Source organism: Bombus terrestris, chromosome 6 (assembly GCF_910591885.1).
Source record: "Bombus terrestris chromosome 6, iyBomTerr1.2, whole genome shotgun sequence".
NCBI classification, from domain to species: domain Eukaryota; kingdom Metazoa; phylum Arthropoda; class Insecta; order Hymenoptera; family Apidae; genus Bombus; species Bombus terrestris.
Genome location: NC_063274.1, coordinates 12,312,422 through 12,336,368, shown reverse-complemented (window position 1 = coordinate 12,336,368; position 23,947 = coordinate 12,312,422). Strand labels below are relative to the sequence as shown.

The window sequence follows — 23,947 nt, the reverse complement described above, 5'->3', positions numbered from 1 at the left end:
TGATCGAAATTAAAGGTAATTTCTAATAGTCGTAGTACTACGAACTGATTCGAGTAGATCGTATTCCATCGAACTAAGTACAGTAACACGGTTCAGGTTGGTTCATTTTCTCTTTTAAGTGAGAGAATATTTTCCCAAGACTATTTTGCGTTGAATGAGATTTCTAAATTAAATTTTCTTTCGAAAAATTTCTAAATCGCATTCGAAAAAATATTTTCAATTATAGGGTACTTATAAATGGACTGCAGATATTTCTGTAAATTCACATTTTTATGGATACAACTAAAGAGTGGAATCTAAATAGAAATCTGCTTTACGCTTTAAATATCATAAATCTGTAAGTACTCTATTTTAGATATTTTCTATATTTATTATATTTATATTACATATATTCTGCAAATTTGTGTATTAATCTAATTTCCCATAAATTCATAAACATCTGCAGTCTCTACCCCCAAGAAACATTACTTTGATCCTTCTTAGATACGAATTCTTATTAACTAAACTTTTTTCTATTATGCATGTTACTTGGATAATATAATTATAAAGAACACGAGGAATAAATACTCGAGAACCGTCAAAGGATATTCTCGGAGCTGGATAGTACACGATCCACCGTGTACTGAAATGATCAGCCGGTAACAATGCTTCGTGGATTAGCAATAAGGGAGACGGGTGAATTCAAGGATTTGCTGTTCGAGTAATTGAAAGCTGGCGTGAGCCTCAAGGCGCAGAACGTTTAATAGCCAAAGTTAGTCGCGTTTCTATGCAAATTAAATGCTTATAGCTATCGAGAGGTAGGCTCTGTAGAAGGGCGACGATGGTGGTGGTCGTTCCCCCTTGTTGTTTATCTACGGGGGGAGGTTCTTGGTCGACTCGTAACGCAAGTAGTTAGTGCCTGTGGGCTGCGACGAACGGCCAACGTGTGCAGAATAACGATAAGCTCCTAATGCCGCCGAACAGGGGCCATATTTATGTGTCTCGCATGTTCCGCGTTTTTCTTTGTCCGTTATTGCCACTGAAAGCGATCCACGGTTTCGGGGAGGTTCCGTGCTACCGTTTTAACATGCGTGTCACAACCTTGAAAATATCGAATAGAATCTAACAAACTGGGATCAGCTCGTATAGGAAGCCTACATGCATTCGTGGCTTGTATTTTATTAACACGCACGAATGCTATCCCTCCTCTGCGTTGTCAGGTTACCCTAAGAAAATTGGGCCCTAAAGTGAATTTCGTCAAAATCTTGATACAACGTTCGCTTTGTACGGATAAATAATTTGCGCCTTCGTAGCAAGAGCGTTGTTTGAAAAGAAAGGAAACAAAATTTTCTTCGATAAGTAATGCATTCGTAATTTGTATTTTATTAACACCAGCGGTAGCCTCTGTCGAGCTAACTGAAGAAGATTCTACCGAAAAGTGAATTTTGTCAAAATCTTGATACAGATTGACTATCTACGAATAATTAAATAGAGGATTTACACTAAAATTATTATTTCAGGAGAACAAACGATTGAAATTGAAGGAACGAGATATAAGGAAAGAAATTTTCCTAATAGCGGGAGCTACAAGCACAATTCCTACGATGTTTCCGTAAAGGTAAGATAACAATATAATATTTCAACAGATTTACAAATACAAACATCCAGACATATCGTCTCACTTTTCTCTCTGAATGCGCAATTTCTCTCAGAAAGGGACGCATTCCTGCATCGATATCGAGCGGACGAATCGAGGTGGCATGTTTCCTCGCGAAGAAATCGCCTCTTTAAAGAGTTGTCGCGCGTGCTCGCCCCGGTATCTCTAAATCCAAGGAACCCTTCGCGTTAGTCACGATTAACGCATGAACACCCTCAGACACGCGTGTCACACGACACCGGAGAACGGACGGTGGACGAGCGACGACGAAGAAGACACGAGAGAAAGGCGTAACCCCATCCGGGCGGAGGGTCGTCTCGCAGAGACTGCTGTTTACACTTAACTTTATTGCTTTCCGGGCAAATGCGTGCGGCTGAGTCAGCTTGGAATTAAAACCCCTTTCGTGAGGCGCGGCTATCAGTTGTCTCTGATCAGCTCGGATGCGGATGAGGAAAGGAAGAAGTTCAGCGGGAGTGAATACGCGCGAGAAAGGGATGGCAAGAGCCGTAGAAGCTTCCGCAGCTGGGAAGCAGCCCCTCCGTGACCGTATTGGACACTAAGAGCTCACCAGTTGTTTAAGGATCGTGGTTTGACATCGGTGGCCCTTCGAACATGCGCGGACGGAATAATATTCCTTTCTCCGCGGACGGTGGCGAGGATAACGATAAGAATCTCGTCCGGCGGAGTGGCATTCTCACTCTTTCGATCGATAGACACGCTCGAGCTACGTCCGACATCGGGCCAATGTAATAACGAATGTATACCGCTGGCCAGCAGAGGCGAGTTGGACCTTTTGCGGCCGTAGCATTGCTGCAGCAAGCTCGGTCTGGTCGCGACACGGTCGAACCACGAAACTTGTGGAATTGTTAGAATCCAGACGTACGACTCGGCTGGGAGGGAGTGCACGGTGACGGTAAACTGCGTTTTATATGGCCAATTCGCAGGCCATTACGACCGCTTTGCTGAAATTTCTGTTTGATGCGACGAAAATTCGTTAAGTTGGAAGGGGACCCTCATCAACCGCGAATTTAACGTCGTTAAACACGGAAAGATGCGCTTTCCGCTTCACGGTAGCGAACGCAACGAAATACGTACATGGGAATGATTAAATTCCCGAAAAGGGGATTCTGCTGGATAACCTCCTTGGACGTGAAAAATTGTCGACGTTCTGTATATAACGATATCGATAACGTATTTACCGAATTACCAAGTTACTAAAATTAATAGAATTATCGAGAATGGTAAAGATATGAATATTATTCGAGAGGACAATGTAACAGTTTATCGCCAAGAGAACAGATATACATAGCCAGTTAAAGGTGTTGAATGCATACTACAATATTCCATTCGAAAACAGGAAGTTTCGGTGATAATCTACAGGTTTATGTAGACAAGATTGCCCGTTTCGTCACGTCGGTGATGCGAATGTGCAAGGCGGTCCTTCCATTATTGATAGCTGGTAGATGATAACGCGCGTGTCTACGCTAGCTTGTTATAACCGGGGTTGATAACCACAGATACAGTTTATGAATTCCTCGGAACGATTGCTAGTTCTACTATATGTTACACGCGATATAATAGCTACACATCATTAATGTTTTCCCTTTATTTACTTTCGAATTTTCACTGAATAAGTAATTTACACGGTGCGCGTCTCTGTGTCGAAAAGTTAAACAGCTTATTTAACGATATTCATAGTTTTAATCGCTCGAATTGCTGACAAAGTGGAATGCGCGCGAAATAAGTTAATAGCAATAGTAACTTCAATTGCTCGTAAATTATCGAGCACTTTACGCGTGACGTTGACACAATTTCGAATAAAAAGCGGGAATTGTTACATTCTACGGTTACGTTCCATTGTAACTTTTATAGTGTATGCAGCCGCTCTTTGTACGATCATTCAGCAGGTCTAACTTTCTTTACCGGAAAAAAGTAATGTCATGCTCTATTGTATCTTTTGTACTTGAATTGTAAATTCTCCACAGAATAAAAATATGCATTTTCCTCTCATTGTTGCTCTCCATCTTCGTTCTGCCTTTTTACGCCCAACCCTTTATAATTCTTGCCGCTGCTTTTTGTATCTCAGTCACAGTTCTTTGCCTTTACTCTTGTTTCTCCTTTTAACTTTCTTCGTTATTTCTTTCCACGATAACTAAGTCCCTCGTGGCTGCAGCTTTTATTCGTCGGTTTTATTCGTTAAGTTTTTTATTCGGCTGACATCGATTGTATATTCATTGTTACACAACAAGAGTACATTTACTTCCTCTTTGTACAAATTATTATATACGTATTTGTTATATTTGCTCTTATTCGTACGAACAGAGATAGTGGTTATATTTTTATCGTTTTATGAATTGCTGTATACGGATTCTATGCTTTCATCAAAATATTCGAGATGAATTAATATACGGAAGATTATGTGCACGTGTTTAAATTGCTGTTGAATGCACTTTTATAAAAACTAGAAAGAAGGGAGCACACACCGATATATATACACACCATCGTCCGAAATTAATTCCCGTGCAAAAAGAGAGATTAAATACGTTGGAAAATTTAGTGAAAAATAAATTACAGTTATTGGCCACTAATACGTTAATCCGGTATCCCAGCAAGTGGTACACACGAAACGATGGCGGGCTTTATTTTTAACGCGACCAGAGGCAGTCTCTTCTCGTCCCTTCGTGATATATGTTCTTAATAAATATCGCTTTCCATAAATGCGGAAAATATGTTCCTAAGACCATTTAACCATGGTGTAGCCACGCGTAAATTCGCGCGAAAATCCTCGTCCGGCCTCTTTTCTCTTGTTTCCTTTTTTAAAGAAAATCGGCAGGATCGAATGTGCGAACCGGCGTGTAATAATGAAGAAATAAATTAATACAAGTGTGCCGCGCAACAACTAGGCAGCCATGTAGGAAGAGCGGAAGTGAAACGAAGGGCAGAAACGAGGAGAGAAAGGCTGTATAAAAAAATAGAAGAAATGGAGGGGAAAAAGAGAAACAAAGGAGAGAAAGCACCCGAGCCGCGAAATAGGATATGCAGAATAGCTGAAGCCGGAAAATCGCGCGTGTGCTTTTCCACAAGCCGGTGAAGAGAGGCGAAGAATCTCATTTAGGCTTTTTACTGGCGTTCGGTTAAATAGCGCACTCGTTCGAGGCAGTTCAATCGAACGAAATCGGGCATTTCACCGGGAACTTTCAGTGGCGGCCACCACGTGAAAAATACTTTCTCCTGCGAGCATTCTCTCTTTCCGATGCCCTCGAAAACGATTGCTTTCATGGGCCGATTTCATCGTAAAACGAAGGGTGAGCATCGATCGGTCAGGGAACGTAATTTTCCGCGACCGCAGTATCTAAATTGAAATCGTTATCGAAATTATTATTCGTTTGAAATTTGATTTACTCTTATCGGTCTATCGTCACAATTATGATAGTTTGGAGGACTTGCTGCGTGGTTTAATTAATAACGATTCGGAAAAATAGTGATAAATTGAAAACTCAGATTTATAAATAATAAATACCGAAGAAAACTAAAATTTTTGTGACGTAATATACGTTACCGCGAAAAATATAACAAGTAGTATACCTTAACACTTTCAGAATCGGTGTCTTTGAACAAAACTCTCCCGAATGATTGAAAACATTTTTGCATTTATAATAAGAAGCTAGCGAAACTCGTCAGTGTAGGAATAAAAAGAAACACGTTTTAGATAATTTGTATTTAAAAATAGATAGAGGTCATGGTATGTAATCGGGCATCCGTAATAATTCTGACGTCAAATGATCATGTAACATACCCATTTATATGATTGTTTTAGTTAAAATTTCAAAAGGATAAAGACGCAAAAGGTAATGATAATTATTTTAAGAATAAGAAGATTATACAACGTGTATATAATAATATTTATGCCTACTGAGGCATTTTTCGAGATTAACTAAAAATACTGACTTTTCGTCGTTTATGGCGGCGAGATACAGCATGTATACTATGCAATCGGTCTTGAATGCGTTAAAATTACAAAATGTAATTTAAAGTTGTGTGACTAAAAATGTGCAGATTTCTAATGTAATATGCAATGTACATTGTTAAGGAATGAGATACAGTGCAACGCTATTTTATAATTAACCGAAATGTATTTTATATTAAGAAATGAATTATAAGCGTTAGTTGACTCTATATCGAAGGTACAAAAAGATATGAGAATTCAAATATTTTGAGTATCCTTGCGTTAGTTCATTCTATATTGTGAGTACAAAAAGATATGAGAATTCAAATATTTTGAATATTCTTGCGTCACTTCAGTTTGAAATTTTTTGCTGCGAGACTGCCATGTTTCGAAACTTCGTTTCGTGAATAATATTTCTTCTTGGTAAATATTACGCGCATATATTTTCTGGAAAAACCGGGTTTGTTAGCACAGCTAGCGAGGATACTTGAGATAGCCTCACCTATAGCGAAGCATACATAAAGAATTACTTGATTCTCACGGCGGGCGACTTTTTTCCCCGCTCTTTTTTTTTTTTATTCCTATCTGACGTCGTTTCACGGAGGCTAGGAACTGCTACTTTTAAAACGACCAGCAAACAAGGTTAGTAGCGTGGTAAACAAAACGAAAAATCTCAAAGTGCTTTTAGTGCCTGACAAGCACAGAAATCATACAGATTACGTTTCAGGAAAAGGAAATAGCGAATCATGTCGACGTGTAGCATGGGGAATAATTATTTTTCTTTTAACAAGAACGCAAATTACGTGCAATTAAATAATTGCAATACTTGTAAGGATTAATTCTTTATTTTTTCATGTAAAACTAATCGATATCTATGTAATTATATTATATCAAGCGCGCAGTTTCCCGAGGACGCATACTAAATACAGAATATCGGTTACACAATTAGAATCATTAGATTTCGGTGAAATAGGATGCTAGAGAATTATGTAACATGCGATGTAATTGATTAATGAACATTGCGTAATAAGGTTCCTGAAATATGGTCAAACTATCGTAAGAACTGGCAACAATTTCTAAATTGATTGATGGCGAACTTACTCAACATCGTGATTAATGACGAAGTAAATTTAATTAAGAAACATTGTAACAGTGTAATATTCCTAATGTAAATGGCAACGATCTAAAAATCGCACACTCATAAATCAAATCAAAGGGTAACCTTTTATCATATAAAGTTATAAAATTTAACTATAAAATTTTGAATAAAGTTCAACGATCGAAAAGAATATTAATATTAATATAAAACTTGAAGTTAAAGAAGTCTAATTCCATACGAAGATATGTATGCAGCAGAAGATCAATACATCTCTCAATAACGTTTCAATTCTTCTTCACAAGCAAAGGAACGATATTTCTTTGGTGCTGTGTGCGCGCAAACGGAGCATCTTCAGTCGATTGGGAAATACTAAGTAACAGTAATACTGCCAACTCATAAAGGAAGGCCTTTTGTATGCAAATACACGTGAAATACATACTACAACCGGTAACAAGGGATGCGTAATGCGCCGCTGTATTTCTCTTGCTCGTATCCTTTTCTCCTTGTTCACTTTCCACCACCCTCTCGATCTCGCCATCCAGCGCGGCCCGATTCAATTTACCTCGCGATAAAATCGTCCGTTTTTCTAAACGTCCGATTCGTCGGAGCTTTCGTAAGGGACCTCGAACTTCCAGCCGTTCGAGATCTCCGCAGAAAAAGGGGCTCAGCCTTTCGCTATTGGGACGTCAAGTACTCTCGAAAATCCTCCAAGCGGTCTATTTTGTTGGATTTAATAACTGAGCTTTTTTTTAGATAATGAAAAAGATAATTGACTTGATCCAAGTGACCATGGTTTTATGAGCGACAAGAGGAATTTTCAGATAAATAAAAAATATTTCGCGATAGATGAAATAAACGGACAAAAATGGAGTTTTTTAAGGAACTCTGTGAGATCAGACCTGATAAAGCTAAAATGCTAATCCAAACGCTTCATTTTACTTCTTATTAGCTTTTGTTCTATTAATCTTTGCCTAACAATCGCTTCTTATGAAGCACGTAAACGGATAGAAAATGAATTTTTATAAAAATTTTATCGGGTCAGTCTAGAAAAAGCTGAAACGTCAACCTGCAGATTTTTTAATTTTCTATTAATCTTTGTTCACGTTTCCATAATAACCATTTTCTATTAAAGTACACGCAAAGAACTAGCACGCAAAATGCATAGAAACTGCAAGTAATAAAACGCCAGTAACGAAATACACAATAGTTCCGGTAATCTTTTAATCTGTTTAAGATATTTGCTAACGTTTGTTTCAAATACGCACGACCGATAGAATTCGTATAATTTATGAAAATAATACGAAATTAAATGTTAGCAATACGCGACACGGAACGACGTGCACGTTCATTGTGATGGAAAGCGGCGCCGTAAATCCATAGAGTCGCTAAAAACTGTGTCAGCAAACAGCGCAGAAAAATTGTATACAGAACGAGGAAAGATGTTTCGACAAACATAGCTTGCAAACCGCCCCTTTCAGAGGCACAACCCTTTTTAATCTGAATAAAAACGCCGTGTTGTTCGACCTACAAACCAATAGTTATACCACCGAGACGAAACACGCCAGAGTAACAGTTGCGCGAAATTGAACGGGTTTCTGAAAGACACCGCAACTGCGGAAATGTTAAAAAATATCTGACAGTGTTTAATTAAAAAATATTCCAAAAAACCTTGCTGCAAAATAACTCGCGAATTTTTCTAGTTTTACGCCATTGATTGGAAACAAAAATTATAAACTGATTTTCTTCGAGGTTCTGCTCATAAAAATATAAATTCGATCAAACAAAATACTCGATCTAATCGTTTAAGCTAACGTTCGGCTTTGATATCGAACTTCGAAAAGAAAAAGACTACAGGATTTTATTCGATGGACCAAGAGTCCTGTTATCGAGTTTACATAAATGATTGATATGGTTCGATAGGTTAGAAGTGTACTCGCTTGGTCTACATTTTGTCCGTGTATCGATCATCGTCCAACTACCATGGGAAATAGAAACGTTCCACCGTCTCTATCCTACAAATGTAAATCTAATAGAAACAAATAAATACGAAATTGCAGGGAAACTACGGATCGTTCGTGATTTTGAAATCGTTTCGTTAAACTGTTTCACCGCATGGATGGAGAATTCGATATCTTTCAAAGAGGAAAATTGTTTTCATAGGTAGAGGAGAGATTAAAATCAATCGAAGGTATATCAATGGGAAAATGTAAAAACTAAACGATGCAGGTAATAGTAATAGCAATGGCGCGATAACATAACGCGATCAATAATGCATCAACTATTTTGCAAGAAGAAACGGAAATGAAATTTCATGGAATCAAGAGAACGAGGTGAAAGTTAGAAACACCGGTCGATGTTCGCTCTTTCGAGCACATCCTGCCGCCAGTTTTCGTTCCAGTTGTTCGACTCTCCAGTAAATCTCAGATCCAAATGCTTTCCGAAATTTCTCTATAAAATTCGAACGTGTGGACTAACTCGAATTCGCTTCGATAACTTTATCCTCATATTGTTCCTACTAAACCAACATTCATTAACATGCTATTGACGCATATGTTGTATCGATTCGATACGCATAACCTGTTATCGGTGTATGTATTGCATCAATTCAATTATTTAAGTAACGCTACTGATTATTGACGCAACTCTCGCTTTTACGTTCCGTGCGTTCAAACAAAATAACCTAGAAAAAACAATGAAAGCATATGCGAAATAAATATTATTATTCGAAATAAAACAGTCGCTGATCGAAGGAACTAAAGGTAGTTAACCGTATTTTAATAACAACGAACGTTTTAAACAGAAGTAAAATCGATATATCGGCAACGTATGCTTCACGAAGAAAATAAAGAAATGTAAATTAAAACGATAAAAGAGAACCCTATTCTATTCCATGATTTATAGTCGATGGACTGTCGCATCAGAGAAATTCGTTCGAGATCCACTTGTCCCCAGAGTTCCGGGGAGCATCGAAGAGGTGGTATCAATTAAAATTGGTTACGGTACTTTCGAGAGATTCAGCCTGCGTGGCCTGTCATCGAGAAGGGGCCATCGATCCGGCAGATCGGTCGTAAAATAAAGATTTGGCCAAGAGGGTGGCTCCCGTGGTCTTTTTCGGAGGGGTTACTTTGCCCCAACGGTAACCCTGCGGCGTGTGTATCCACGCTGGTGCACACATACCGGTTTCGATACCATAGGGGCGGATCGGCCGTACTCGGCCTGAATACTGATTCTCCACGGACGCATATTTTACCGGCGCGGATAAAAGATATTTGCATTTTGATGGACCGTACCGAGTGCATTTGACGTTTCATATGCATTCCGTCGAGTGTTCGTGTGCGCAACACACTCGCGTCTGTGCGATAATGTGTGAAAAAAATCACTCTTGGCCTGCTTCGTTCTTACCAACGTCACGAGGTATTTGTATTTATTTCGCGTCTTTATGTGCCGATCTCTAGGACCCTTTGAATATCTACACGTGTTATGCTCGTCCTGAGATTGGTTTCCGAGAGAAACTATCGCTTAGGTGAACTAGTTGAGACTCTTCTGTGGCCCCTATGTTCTATCAATCGTGCAATTGAAACGAAACAAGTGAAAATTACGAATTCGCTGGAGGATCGAAGGAATTTTTTAAATGCAGGCTACTTGGAATAAACAGACAAGGCGAACCCAGGAAAAGATAGACACGCCGCAGAGCAAAAGTTCAACGTCGATGTACCACTCTGTGGATTCAGACTTGCCGCGCAACAGAGAGGTGGGAGCTTTGTTTAACGAAGTTGTAAAGCGTTTCCAGACGGAAAAGAGAGCGTCTGGAAAATACGAACAAGTTTGATTTAATATAATTAACGGGCTTCCGTGGAGTGTCTAACGAACAAACTTTCTACGTCTTAAGGCTCTTTCCAGCTCCCAGTCCGATGGAATTGCAAGAAATATCGAATTAACGAAATTAGGAAAAATCAAAGGTAATTCAGTCTGTAGAACAGATTTGTTGTATCGGTTTACAATATTTTTTGATTTCAATCGTACACGTTACGTCGATTGAATTCGTTTCGTGCGTACTTTGTTGATCGTCAACTTTTGCCGTAAATAAACACACCGGTCTATGTACTACAAATGCAAAGGGTGATGAATGTTTGCCATGAGTGTCGGAATACGAATGTTGCCTAGAAATTATTCATGGTCGCCGATATTAAAAGCTCGCCAGCGAGCGAGCCGGAAATCAATTGCCAAAAACGTCGATATTGGCTCGGCTTGAAACAAGGATATATGCCCGACTGTGGTCACAATGGGTCAAAGATGTGGGAAATTGAAAAATCATTCGTCGATAAACGTAATGAAAACGCGAAAGATCGTCGCACTAGTACGAATGGAAATGTACGAACTTCGTTTTTCGATGGAAATCATTTTCTTTTCGATTATTATTACATATTTTATTATATACATATATCATTATATATTAATATTATCTATAAGATTATATATAGTGATTATATATATTGTAGAATCATGGATGAGAGGTCTAGGGGGGTGTGTTGTGTGGATTATAAACAAGCGGTTGCTGAGCATATACGTAGTGAGGCTAAGATAAAAGATAAGGAATTGCTAGGGGACAATAAACGAATTAACAGCAGTACGAGTTCAGATGTCAAAGAGTGCGGATTGCGTTGATGAGATTCGTTGATTAATTACTTAGTTGTGTTGATTATTATACGTCTGCTGCGATTAGTTTATGTTTAACGAACATTATTCTCCGTTCAATTAACACCTGTTCAATCTACTTATCGTTAATAAACTAACTATAGTAGTTACGATTCTACAATATATATATCAAAGATTGATTTAAACATTTTCAATAATTTTTAAATAACTACTAATTAACGAAGGGTAGCGACTGCTCGTTCACGAGATTCATTATTCGACCTGCTGATGAAACTTAAAACCTTACTCACCGTTATAGTTGCACTTTTCGTTACTCGCGTCGACGTCTTATCTCGCGGACAAGTTTTCAGAACGAAGTCTCGCTTCTTTGCAGTGGCTTCCCAGGATTTTACAGTCTCTTCAGACGACCCGTTTCTTCACTTCATGTCACGGTAATTGCTGTCACAGAACACTGTTACACGAACAAAGTTGCATCTTCCTAACTTCCAACCGGCGAGCTTCGTCTGGAGTTATCATTTCTACAAAAAAGATAAACGTCTTCTGAAGATCGAATATATCGTAAGATATTATAAGATATTGTATTAGAAGATATTATAAGGAACCAAGGAAATTTAAGAAACAAGTGCTATCGTAAACGAACTTCTGATTCAATGGAACAGTGAAATTGATCGTCGAGTGAAGTTAATATCTAAATCTTAAAATTCTCAATTTCCTGTCTTTCAGTTATTTAGAATATTTGATATCTATAAGTTGATATTGAAGACATTGGTCAGAAAAATATTTAACTTTTAGAGGGATAAAGATAATTGATCGTTTCATCGATAATCTTTAGGGAATTTTTAAAAAATTCGAGATAGATCTTGCGCGATTAAAGGATGGATAGGAGTACAGGATCAAAACTTCTGTACCTCTGAGCTGCAAGGTTCAGATACTTCCAAAGTTCAAGAACTCCGAGATTTTGACTCCAAAATTTCAAAATGCGTTTAATTCTAATAACAAATTCCAAACTTTCTAGATTCTCTCGTAAAGGTATACTTAGCGTAGCGATTAAACGATAAAATTATATTTAATTATTATATTTAATTTAATTATAATTTAAAATTATATTTAATTAGCGATTAAATTATACTACGTTTTGAAGATGCAAATACCTCACATTCATTATATTCTGGGTTAAACTGAAGTATCATGATTTTACTAAACTATAATATATGAATTCTATATTTTATGTAATTTAGTTGTCACACAGTGGAAAAAAACATTTTTATTCGTCTTTACTGTCTTTATAAGATAGAATATTCCACAATTGTGACAACAATAATCGACCATCTGCTGGACGAAAGTTAAACTTATATTTAAAACTAGCAAGTGTTCCGTGACTTATGTACACATGTGTACGAATACTCTCCGCCATTTATGAGCGAGTAACTGGGAGAAAGTTGCGCCACAAAACAGGAAAATTACTCCTTCGACACGTTGCAAGCAATCTCGATTGGAAAAAGGGGATGGTAGTAGCGACGACGGCAATGGAAGAACGGAGACACAACGAGGACGAACGAGGATCGAGCAAGTTCGAGTAAAAGTTGCGAACCCGAGGGAATGCTTGAGAAGCTTTATAACTTCGACAATCTTAAATCGACAGAACTACCATGTCCGGCGGTGGTGAAGAGTGTCGGAGAACGGGGAACGAATAAAACGCACGGAACGAGGTAGTGTAGAATGGAGAGGGCAAGCAGATAGTCGAGAGGGGTTGGGAATGAGGAAAGTAGGTAGATACGTGTATTACCGTCGGTGATAGTACGAGGGGCGACACGGCGACTACGCTTTGACACTGTCCATTGTCTTTTTTCATGAGTTCGCGTGCCCTCCAGTGAACCAATTCCGAGCTTCGTAAGGGATCTCGTATCGTACGTGGCGGCGCACAGAAGGGAATAAAAGAGAATTATAGATCTCTTCGGTTAGCGTGTTTTATGATATTCTTGGTTACACAGGATATAGATGTTTGATTTAAACGGAACTGAGCATGGCATTTTCAGAGATTATAGGAAGAATTATTTCCAACTGGACGATAATGTAACGAGAGTATATTGTTTTGGTTATTTTATAGATCCCCTAGGTAGGATTATTAATAATTTATGATAACACGTACAACTCATAACAATGAATCATAATGAAAGAGTATAACCGAGAACCGAAGACGCCATACACAAAAATATTTGAAGCTGTCGGGTTATGCCCGGTGGGAAATTGTTAATTAGTGGGACGCAGACGAAAACAGAAATAATACGTACGATGAAATCTAATTACGTCACGGTCGAAACGTGTAATTTTATAACTTTCCGCGGGGAATGGACAAAGTACGACGTAATTTCATGTAACGAATCTTCTCGATTAGATTAAACGTCCCGTGGAAATGATTAACTACCCTTTATATATGCTTAACATTCCTCGAAATCGTATTTTCTGCCGACAAAAATTCCTTTGTCGAAATAACAACGCGAACAAAGCTGGTGTTCTCGATTACGAAATCCGGCGAAATTCCCGCCCACCCCCATTTTTTTTTTTTTTTTTCGTCGCCGAAAACAGTACGTGTTCTCTTCCGAGAAGCTCTTTGAAGCGAGCAATTTGGGAACCGCTGGCTCGCGCTGTCTCGACTTCTGCACAACGCCATTAAAACCGTACGTGCGAGCACACGCGTCCGTTTGAAACGCTCCAAAATAATGAATACTTAAACGCGCGAAGCGTGTGGTGCACGTGCGCGTGCGCTCGCGTGCTCGGCGAAGAACTAACTTTTTATCTGGTCTGTGTCGGCGCCTAGCTGGCCGAGCACAATCACGTCCGAAAGCTGTCTGCCAAAGGAATCGACAGGCCGCGTTAATTTAATGAAAAATTCACGATCGCGCGACGATCACGCCAGTCCGCGCCGCTCCTCCGCGACGTCGATGTTGGAGGAAGAAGCAACGAAGAGTGACGAAAAAGAAGAAGAAAAAAAAGGAAGAAAAGTAAAGGAACGTGTGGAATTAATGACGGTATTCCGCCCCCTTGTCTTCGCGTCGTCTACATCCCTCTTCCCCTCTGCTTCTTTCTATGTGAACCCTCGGCTGGCATTCCGCCGAAGGCGCAACGTATCGGTAGACAAAGGGAGCTGTCTCGAATAACGTTAAAACAGTGCAAGCAACCGGTGTAGGTAACAATCGGAAGGAGAGAGCGTCGCGGGACCGCCGGCGATCCCCAGGGGGTGGAAAATACCTACGCACCCCCAACATACCCGCCTGTTCTCGCCTGTCTCGAATCGAAGAGTCGCGTCGGGGGTCGCGAAGCCGCCTGGCCACCCCTCGCCTGTCTCACTCCTTCTTTCTCACTCGTACATAATCTTCTCTTTTCAACCAACGTTCCGTCCCAGGCTCGTGCTTCCATCCCTCGAAAAAACCTCGGCTTGCATTTCAGTAAAGAGCCAACCCATCCGCGTGCATGGACAATGGGACGAGACGCCCCGCTAGACGGACGACAACGCCCTTTCTTTTCAACACACGCGTGTCTGCTTTTATGCCAGTGTGTGCGTCGCCGACAGGGAGTATACAGTGTCTTTTTTCCACCCAACGACCCTCTCTCGCTCTCTTCCTCCCCCTCTCTCGTTTCCTGTCCTTCACTTTCCGTTTTTCGCTCACACTCTGTTGCTCGCGGGCCTCTCACTCTCTTCACGTGTGTCTGACTTCTTTTTTAAGAGAGCTACAACGACGACAACGATGTCTCGCCCTCGCTTCCTACTCGCGACGCGTGCTTCCCGGCACAGCAGCGCGGAAAACAATTTTCTGCGCTGTACAAGCCAACGACGGCGGTTGCTACTCGCCGAGCTGTAAGTACAACATCGTCTGTGTAAATCATATGAGCCACCGATTTCTGATTTAATGACGCGAGCTGCCGTTTCCCATTACTTCTAATTACTCGCAATTACTCGCAGTCTTTGGACGCCTCGTCCGGATACATATACATCACAGAAGTTTCGTTTCGATACGAGCAAAATATTACCTTTAATCAGGCAGAAGAACGAACGAGCAAAAAACGACTGTATCCTTCCGGCCTGTTTGCCGCGATTCTCTTTGCCAAGTTATTACACAGCAGCCACGACGCGACCGTTCCGTGGCTCGAATACAATTTTTCAATGCTTATATAATCCGCGACACATTGCACGGAAACTGGTACTCGACTCGATTCGTTTCAGATTTCTCCGTAACACCTCTTGCGTTTCCTTTTTTAGAACGTTTTCTGTGCGGCGTGACGCGCGAAGGGAGTAAGAACGAGCAACAAGCTTTCACGAGTACGCCCCGGTTCTTATTATTTCAATAAAAATCGTCGCCACGACCGTGCTCGACCATTATTCAAATTATAAACTCGTCTAACAATGGAAACGTTACTCTCCTCCACTCGTTTTTTCCCCGGTTCCCTTGCACCGTCCTTACTTCTCAAATTTCGTGCCCAGGGTAGAGCCTCCATTCTTCCCGTTGCTAACGTCGAGACTTCAGCTTCTTCAAATCGAGCCGAGTACATTTACGAAAGTACCCGCATTCACACCTTCCGTGTACGGCGGCGAGCAGCCGCACGCACAGCGCAGACTACGAAACAGGAAGCTTCCGAATTCTTTTGTTTCCAAGTCGCGGCGCGCCTTCCCAGCGGCGACCGTGTTGCTGCTGACTCGCTGCTGCTGCTGCTGCTCGTTAAAAAACGAAAGGGGCTCGGCTGGTTTGTCCATGCTTTATTTTCATTTCATCTTCCCCTTTCTACCGTGGCCGCTCGTTTTCTCGCGCTGTTCGAAAGTAATATGCTACCGCTTAGTAACAATATTATGTCTGGATACGTATGTGCGTCTCGTCGTCGAGAGGGAAACAGGAAGAGAAAAGAACGGGAACCAGAGAGGGTAGAAAAGGGCGCGCGGTAAACAACCAACGCGCTGGACGTCCAGGATTTCACGGTGAAATTTTCCTTTCCGCTCCGACGAAACAAAACTGTCGCTCGCCTGGCTCGCCCTCTTATCGTCGCGTACGACCGTCCGCCGCGCCACTTTTTCCCGCTTTTCCGCTCTGCGAATTTCGCTGCCAAAACCGTCTACGATTCAATGACGTTTAGTCGGCTCGCGAGATTATTTTATACGGGGCTTGGACTTGCACGTGGACTTCTAACAATGTCGTAGAAACCCGAAGGCGGGGTTTCGAATTCAAGTAAACTCGGTTGTTGAACGAGTGATGAGGAAATGTTAGATTAATTATGAATAATAAAGTGGTAAATTAGTATTTTCAAGTGACTTTTTCGATCTAGATTTAAATAAAAGTTCTCGTTTAAAATGCAAATGGCGTGAAGTTATGTAACAAACGGTACATTCAAATGAAGGACGATTAAACAGTAGGATACACGAAAAGCAGCTAATTTTAATATGTTAATTTATTTAAATTGCAACGAGTACGATTGTAATATCGATTTCTTTTGAAGTATACTGCTTCACGAAAGTATTTTTGAGTATTCAACACAGACAACATTCGTGTTCATATTATATGTGTTACATAGAATATCTTAAAGTTTCATTAGCACCGTAGACACGTAAAATTTTAAAATAATCGAAAAAAAATATATATATATAGAAATTGCAAGATATTTATTGCAAACGTGTATCTAGTAAAAAATTTATATACATTAAGCCATTTTAAATATATAATAAACGTTAAATAAATATTGAGGTTGTAAATATTATAGGTAATGTACTATTTAAATACTTCTGTAATCTCTGCAAAATACATAGCTTGTACTAAATATCTTGCAACCGCTGTATATATTTTGAGATTCGTTCCAAACTTTATAAATACAGTTATGATAGTCGTCTCTCGTAACAATGCTAATAAAAATTCAAAATGTTACATATAACACACATGATATATTCATAACAGATGCCTACAAGTGTTCCAATACTTTCAATCTGTAAATCTGAATGTCTAATAACATAAAAGATTTCGTGTAGTATTCTTTGACGTTCGTTAGCTTGACGTCCAATCTTTTATCGAAAACATCGACCACTTGACGACATTCGTCTCATAGTGAACGTTGCCTCACTTGAGATTCAGTGAACGCAATAATAATTGCTCCGTGAAATCGATATAATGCGAGCCGGAAAAAACCGTCTCGATAAAAGGAAATATGCACGGGAATGGTCGAATGTGAATTCGAAGATCGAGTGGAGGTCGTATAAGTACAGCGAATACCCATTCACCGGTTTCTTCTCGCAGTAGACCGCTCTTTCGCTTTATGAGCGGCGAGGTAGAGGAGAAAAGGCTGCCATTGTCGACGGGTTCCACAATGTAAAGTAATGAGTTGCTTGATTCAACACAAAGAGAGGGAGAGATGCATTAAGGGTAAATATGACCTCAAAGAACTGTATGGAATCATCTTTCTCTGAAATATAACGATATATTGTGTTTGAAGATTGCGGTTACGATCTATGATTTTATTATCAACATATGAGTCAACGTCAACAAAATATGACGCACCAGCATGGAATAACTGTCATATAGAGTAAAACTGATGCTGTACAGTTTAGAATGATTTATAAGAGTAATAGTACGTATTATTAGACTGTGATGTATGACATGTACAGTTTTTCGGTTTGCTTTTTATAAATGTTTATTAATGAAAGGTCTGTTTCATTGGGATTGATGGATTACCAGCGAGGCACGATGTCTCTGATCCTATTTTAGATAAATATTTGTAGCTCTACCTGGTTATTCATTTTCAAGATTGATATCATACAACTTAGAGTAGCAACAGCGAATAATACATTCACTAGTAGAACTCTAAGCAACTACAGGAATATTACTACAGGAGTAGTGTTATCATAACGAGTCGTTAAATTTATACATAAGTCATACAATCTATGTGAAAGATCTAAAATGTTCGAATATATGCTTTATTAATAGATTAATATATTATACAAACAAATATTTTTAATTGTTTCAATCAGTCGTTGTCGTTAATAAAACACTAAGAAATCACGAATAGTCAAACAGAATATTAATGATATAAAAATTACAAATATTTCAGAATCTATCTAATTTTAACATGCATTGAACGTTGTATCGATACTGAAAGCATGAAACTTTGTAGAATCTTTAGAATTTTTGTGCCCTCTGAAGTACACAGTCTTTTCATAAGATCCTCGACATTTCTAGGATGTTCAAAGCCTTTAAGACCTACGAAACCTCAAAGATTTTTTTAAACTCCAAGGCCTTTGGGTTCTTTAAGAACTTCAGCTTCACGGCATTCTTTGTGCTTATTAACAATGCTTCACCATTAATACCAATTCTCATGGTTTGAATCTTTAATATCAGTTTCTGCGATTTTAATAATTTGGTAACGTTTGTCTTGCTGCTGACATTCATAGTATCAACTTCCACAACATTATATATCTGCGATATTAGTTTTCACAATTCTGATGACCTCGATATTCACTTCCTCAGTTCTAGTGTTCTCGATTATAACTTCTAGGATTCCAGTATGCTGGTATTTGTCTCTTACGATTCTGATATTGTCTGTATAGATTCTCCTGACCCTAAGATCTTCGACTGTTACAACTTGGATGTCTTCAATTTCGAGTCACGCGGACGTAGAATCTTGAGAATATCAATTTCCGTATTCCCATTGTCTCTACTATTTGTTCTCATAATTCTGATATTGTTATCAGTGCAATTTAATTCAGTTCTATTATCTATAGTTTGTAACACTATAGTTACTACATTCCTCTAATCAATGAATATAATAATACACGTTTACGAACTTGAATTAAAAATCACACGAATAAATTTCATTATTTAAAAATAAATAAATTTAACGATTTATATTATCAAAATTTTGCGATCACTTTCTTGCAAACTTTTGATACTGGACACAACTAATTGTAAGGTTAAATTCGTATAACCTTCTGTAATAATTAATCTTCATATTTTTCTTCAGAAAAGGAATGAAAAAGAGCACGTCGAATATCGTAAAAAATTCCATAGTCCATCGAATTTTATGCCCGTGTTTGTACACGTGTGTTTTCCAAATCGAACGTTGTCGCTTCGCGTTGATTTTTCGGTTAATGGCGAAACCTTGATATATTAATGATTCCGTTCTTCAGTGACATTGTTCGTATGGATCTATCACCGGGGATTTGGTAGTTTTCGGTCAGGGTATTGCTATAATACCCGAGCTACAGCACCCTTGCTTCACCTCTCGCTGCCCCTTAACAACAGTTCAATTAGTTCCGACTTAACGGCTTTCAGTTCCGGTGACTCGTGACCGGAATCTTGGACAATTATTCGTTGGGCGGAAACTGCGTAGCATGAATTTTCACCCCTCGCCGTATAAATCTTTTCTGGGCACTAGAGACTTTCTCCTGGACGCGAACTTGTCTTCAAGCTTTAACACGCCCTAATGACTTCGCGCCATGATATTGTATAATTCATTCATTAAGCGTATATTAATAAAGTACTTAGTCCCTTAACCAAAGATAGGTTACATAATTAGCGATTCATATTTGATAAAATATTAATCTTATTGGCTCAGTAGGCAAACTGATCAACTCTACTTTTTATCAATTTTTTATATTTCATTACACAAGTATACGATTAATATTCGTTGCCAAAGTAAATTTAAAAAATAACGTTTACTGATACCATCACCTTTTCCTGTTTTTCGATTTATGATATTGATCAATGTGTTTTTTCAACGGCTTAATTAGTCTGATAATTTTGATAAACACCAAAGTCAATAAATAGTGATATAAATTTACTAAATCAATAGTTATCCAAACTTAATAAAAAGCACAAAGAAACCTGAACAGATGTTTTTATTCATCCGTTGGAATTATCGATAATCAAATAATTAGAATTCCAGTAGATGTCTGACATGTACTGTACGCATTCTACTGTAACGAAGACGCGTATCATAAAACTCGTATAACATACCATGATTCTACTAATATTATTCATTCGCTATAATATAATATCACAATTTCATACGTAGATTAAATAAACGAACCTCGTAAACGCGCTTCGAATGCTCGCTGAAAATGCTTCACCGGAAAAGTAATAAACAGAGTGCGAGATGAACGGGTCCAGCTTACGCTCCCGAGCTACAGAGAATCATTAAGACGTCAAAAAAGCTTGCGTGTTACGTCATCCAACACATCGTCTCGCGCTGACGTATAGAAAAAGATCGAATATAGAAGAAGGGGGAGAAGTGGAAGATCATAAAATCAAGTATCCTGGAACGAAACGCAAGTTAGGGGTGGCTTAATGTGTTTGCGCGAAAGCACGAGTACCTATCCGGAAGCGTCTAGGAAATGAAATACCGTTGCGTACGTAAACGAGCTGTCAGAGCTTCTCTCGAGTAAATAACTAACTTTCTTGGCTCCGTATAGCGTCTTAAACCGTCACGAAGAGAGCTCGTTACGTGCTCGATGTCCTCCGTTTCGCAGCGTACTTCTCTATCTGCTACGAACGAGAAAGCTAATGCTCTGATTACGAAGCGTCTACGACTTTGCTGATTAGAATCGTCGAGTAAGTTATAATCGCCGCGCGATATTTGCACAATCAGATTTACAAACAGCGGTAATTACACGTGAGAGCGGTACTTGATGGAGCTGTAACTCGCCGAGCTTTCCTAGCCAGTTGCATTTTCGCACAGAAGCGACAATTCCACCGGAACTGCTTGCTTTCACAGAATATGTAGAACGTCCGGTAAATTGCTAGTACCACTGCGGAATTACTATATGTACCAATGCGATTGGTTAAATCGAAAATGGAAATACAAATTTGTTCGATCGAGAGTTAACAGAGAACATGTCGAAAGTTGATATTTTGATAGGCAGGTAGTTTTAGGAAAAATATTTGATACATTTTTTTTTTTCATCGATCCCAATATCTACGTTGAAATAGCTAAATCCCTCGAAATTGAGCATTCATATAGATTTTCAATACAAATTGACAAGAAGAACATTTTGACATAGACCTATCGCGTAAATTAATGAAAGGAGCACAAACGTAGTTTAGATTTAAATTATTAAATTTAACTAGAAGGGAGAAAATCACAGTGAAAATCGTTTTATATTTGTTGTCTTTAACAACTTTGTATTTCAAAACATGGAGTACAAAGCCTCATAAAGTGATAAGTTTATTCTGTACCTCGTCCGTATAGTGTCACATTTAGATATGTTTGAGACGTTTCTAGAAAATAACGTACAATGTCGTTTTCATGGGGAGAATATATCTGACGCAATGAGTATTTTATGAAGAAACGACGCGCGAAGACGGGAGAAGAGTCAACGATTTTTCTAGTGGCAATAAAGGGACTCTCTGAGTCAAGCAAGACAAAGATTTATGGCTGGAACGTGATCTTATTTTGCCCGAGACTCAACGAAAATCGTTCATAATGGGGAAAATGAGACGCGAGTGGGAAAGCTTGTTATCGAGCTCAATTAATCGAAATACCGCGCGTTCTGAGCGATTCAAATTAACAGCCGCTCTTTGTCAAACGCGTGTCTCGTTACCTACTTCCAAACTATTAATCGACAGAAAATTTGAGATCAAAACCGATTGGAAACACTTTAAAACGAATTCTGACAATTCTCATTTTCCTTTGTAAATATTTTGACGAATCGAATAGACATGTTATTCAAAGAGAATTAATTAAGAAAACGGTAATGATATCTCAGGATTTGTGAAATACGGAGAATCAGCAGTTATGGACCAGTGCAGAGACGTCATCATATATCGAGGCAAAAAAGTGTATTAAATACGATTATCCGTAGCTGTGGGACTTGGCGCACCCTCAAAAGCAGTTATTAACCGTTACTATAAAAGAAAATAGAAGCTTACGCGCAGCTTCTGATAATAACGTGAACATGATATTAATTATTCTTTTTACGTAGCCCCAGGTCTGGTCTCCAAGGATTACACGTTACATCGCTAACACAGGTTACATACGATCAAATGGGGTAGTATTCGGATTACAGATCTATTCGTATAGTCAGCGATCAGATATCTAGAATCAATTATTCAACTCTCTTTACGAGAATTAATCCGTCTAATTAAAAGGTACGATGAGAGATTAGAGTAAATATCTCGAAAAATATGTCAACGTGCATCCTAGCAAATAATCGAACGAAAATAGAATTATCGTCTAGCAGTTACATAGAGAATAACAGAGTTACCATTATAAAATACAGTTCTAGAGAGGGTTTTACGAAACCGGACGATTAAAATTTCACGGGGAAAGTGCGATCCCGTGAAAAGTGAGAAGCGACGGAAAAGTTTAATTTCCTTGTTCCAGGTTTCAGCAGCCAGTGTCTAAAACTTTCTTGGCGGTTTAATTTTAACCATTGAAATTTGACAATGTGCGAACGCTCACACGTAGATACACACGCGTGCCGGACTCGTTGGCCAAGTTTTATTAAAATAGTTCAAATTCATCGTGGAATTTCAGCTATCCCCCTCGAAGAGCGATTCCCTCTTATCGTCCTGGATATCGTTGCGCGAACGTTCGAACGACGCGTCGCTTCATTCTTGACCGACTACCAACTGCTTTCTATCGGTGCGCTGTCGACGACGTGGCTGATCTCCTTTTCCTCTTCTGGAAACTTTTATTTTCGAGCTGCCGGCAGTAATCCATTCTCGACGCTTCAAACCAGGAATCATAACTTTGAAACCTCTCTTAATTCGCTGTCCGTAGCCCGTATCGTCTTCCCAACGACTCTTCCTCTTATTTTCAAACGGATTACTCAACGTTCAAACTTTCTCCGATTCAATAAAAGAAATTGTCCGGCGTGTGGCGAGCGGATTTGTTAATTTAATGATTCTGCTTGAAGTGACAGCAGACGGCGAAAGTTTACCAGAGCCCTGGAGTTTCGCCGGTTCGGCACTGATAAGGAGCAACCGACTAAAATTGGATTCATAGTTTACAGACTGCATTTCCGTCGAACTTAACTTTTCCATTTAAGAGGACCTCTCCTTTTCCTTTCACGGGCTAATTCCTTTCTAAAAACATCAATCTTCCAAGAGAGTTTAACTGGCACTACGAACTGCTTAGATTTAACATTTCGTCAGAAAGTCCAATAGAAGTGGCCATTGGCCAAGCGGTGTAAATGCTATGAATGGAGTGGAATGGTCGAGAGATATACTTTGAGTAAAGTTGAAGTTTGTGCGAAACTTCTCCGGATAGACTAGTATGTTTGCTGGATATGATTTGCTTGATATGATTTTGAATATAAGAAAATAGATTTGTCAGGTAAGTAACAAATTCTACATTTAATCCTAATGTGACTTTTTCGTGTTACAATCTTGCCACTGTTCCGATAAGTAAAAAATTAAAGAATCGAATATGATTCTACTTTTTATTATGAAATTCTATTTCAGGTTCTATATTTCGTTTTCATAATACCAATTTTTTTAGAAATACGAAGATACTACTAAATTACAAAATTTAATACTCATGAATTTAATCAATTAATAATATATTATTAATATTAGTATCTTAACTAATTAATGTAAATGTTACACTACAAATAACTGTAACCAATCTATATTTCCAG

General features: G+C 38.9%; 1 protein-coding gene across 3 annotated transcripts in view; it reads right to left on the bottom strand.

Moving 5' to 3' along the window:
* LOC100645674 (semaphorin-2A) overlaps positions 1-23,947 on the bottom strand; it is a 557,658-nt gene that overhangs the window by 423,216 nt on the left and 110,495 nt on the right. For all 3 annotated transcript variants that reach the window (XM_012309545.2, XM_012309546.3, XM_048406917.1), the window contains exon 2: positions 11,628-11,855. The gene's annotated coding sequence lies outside the window, so the exon portion shown is untranslated. The remainder of the gene's footprint in view (positions 1-11,627; positions 11,856-23,947) is intronic.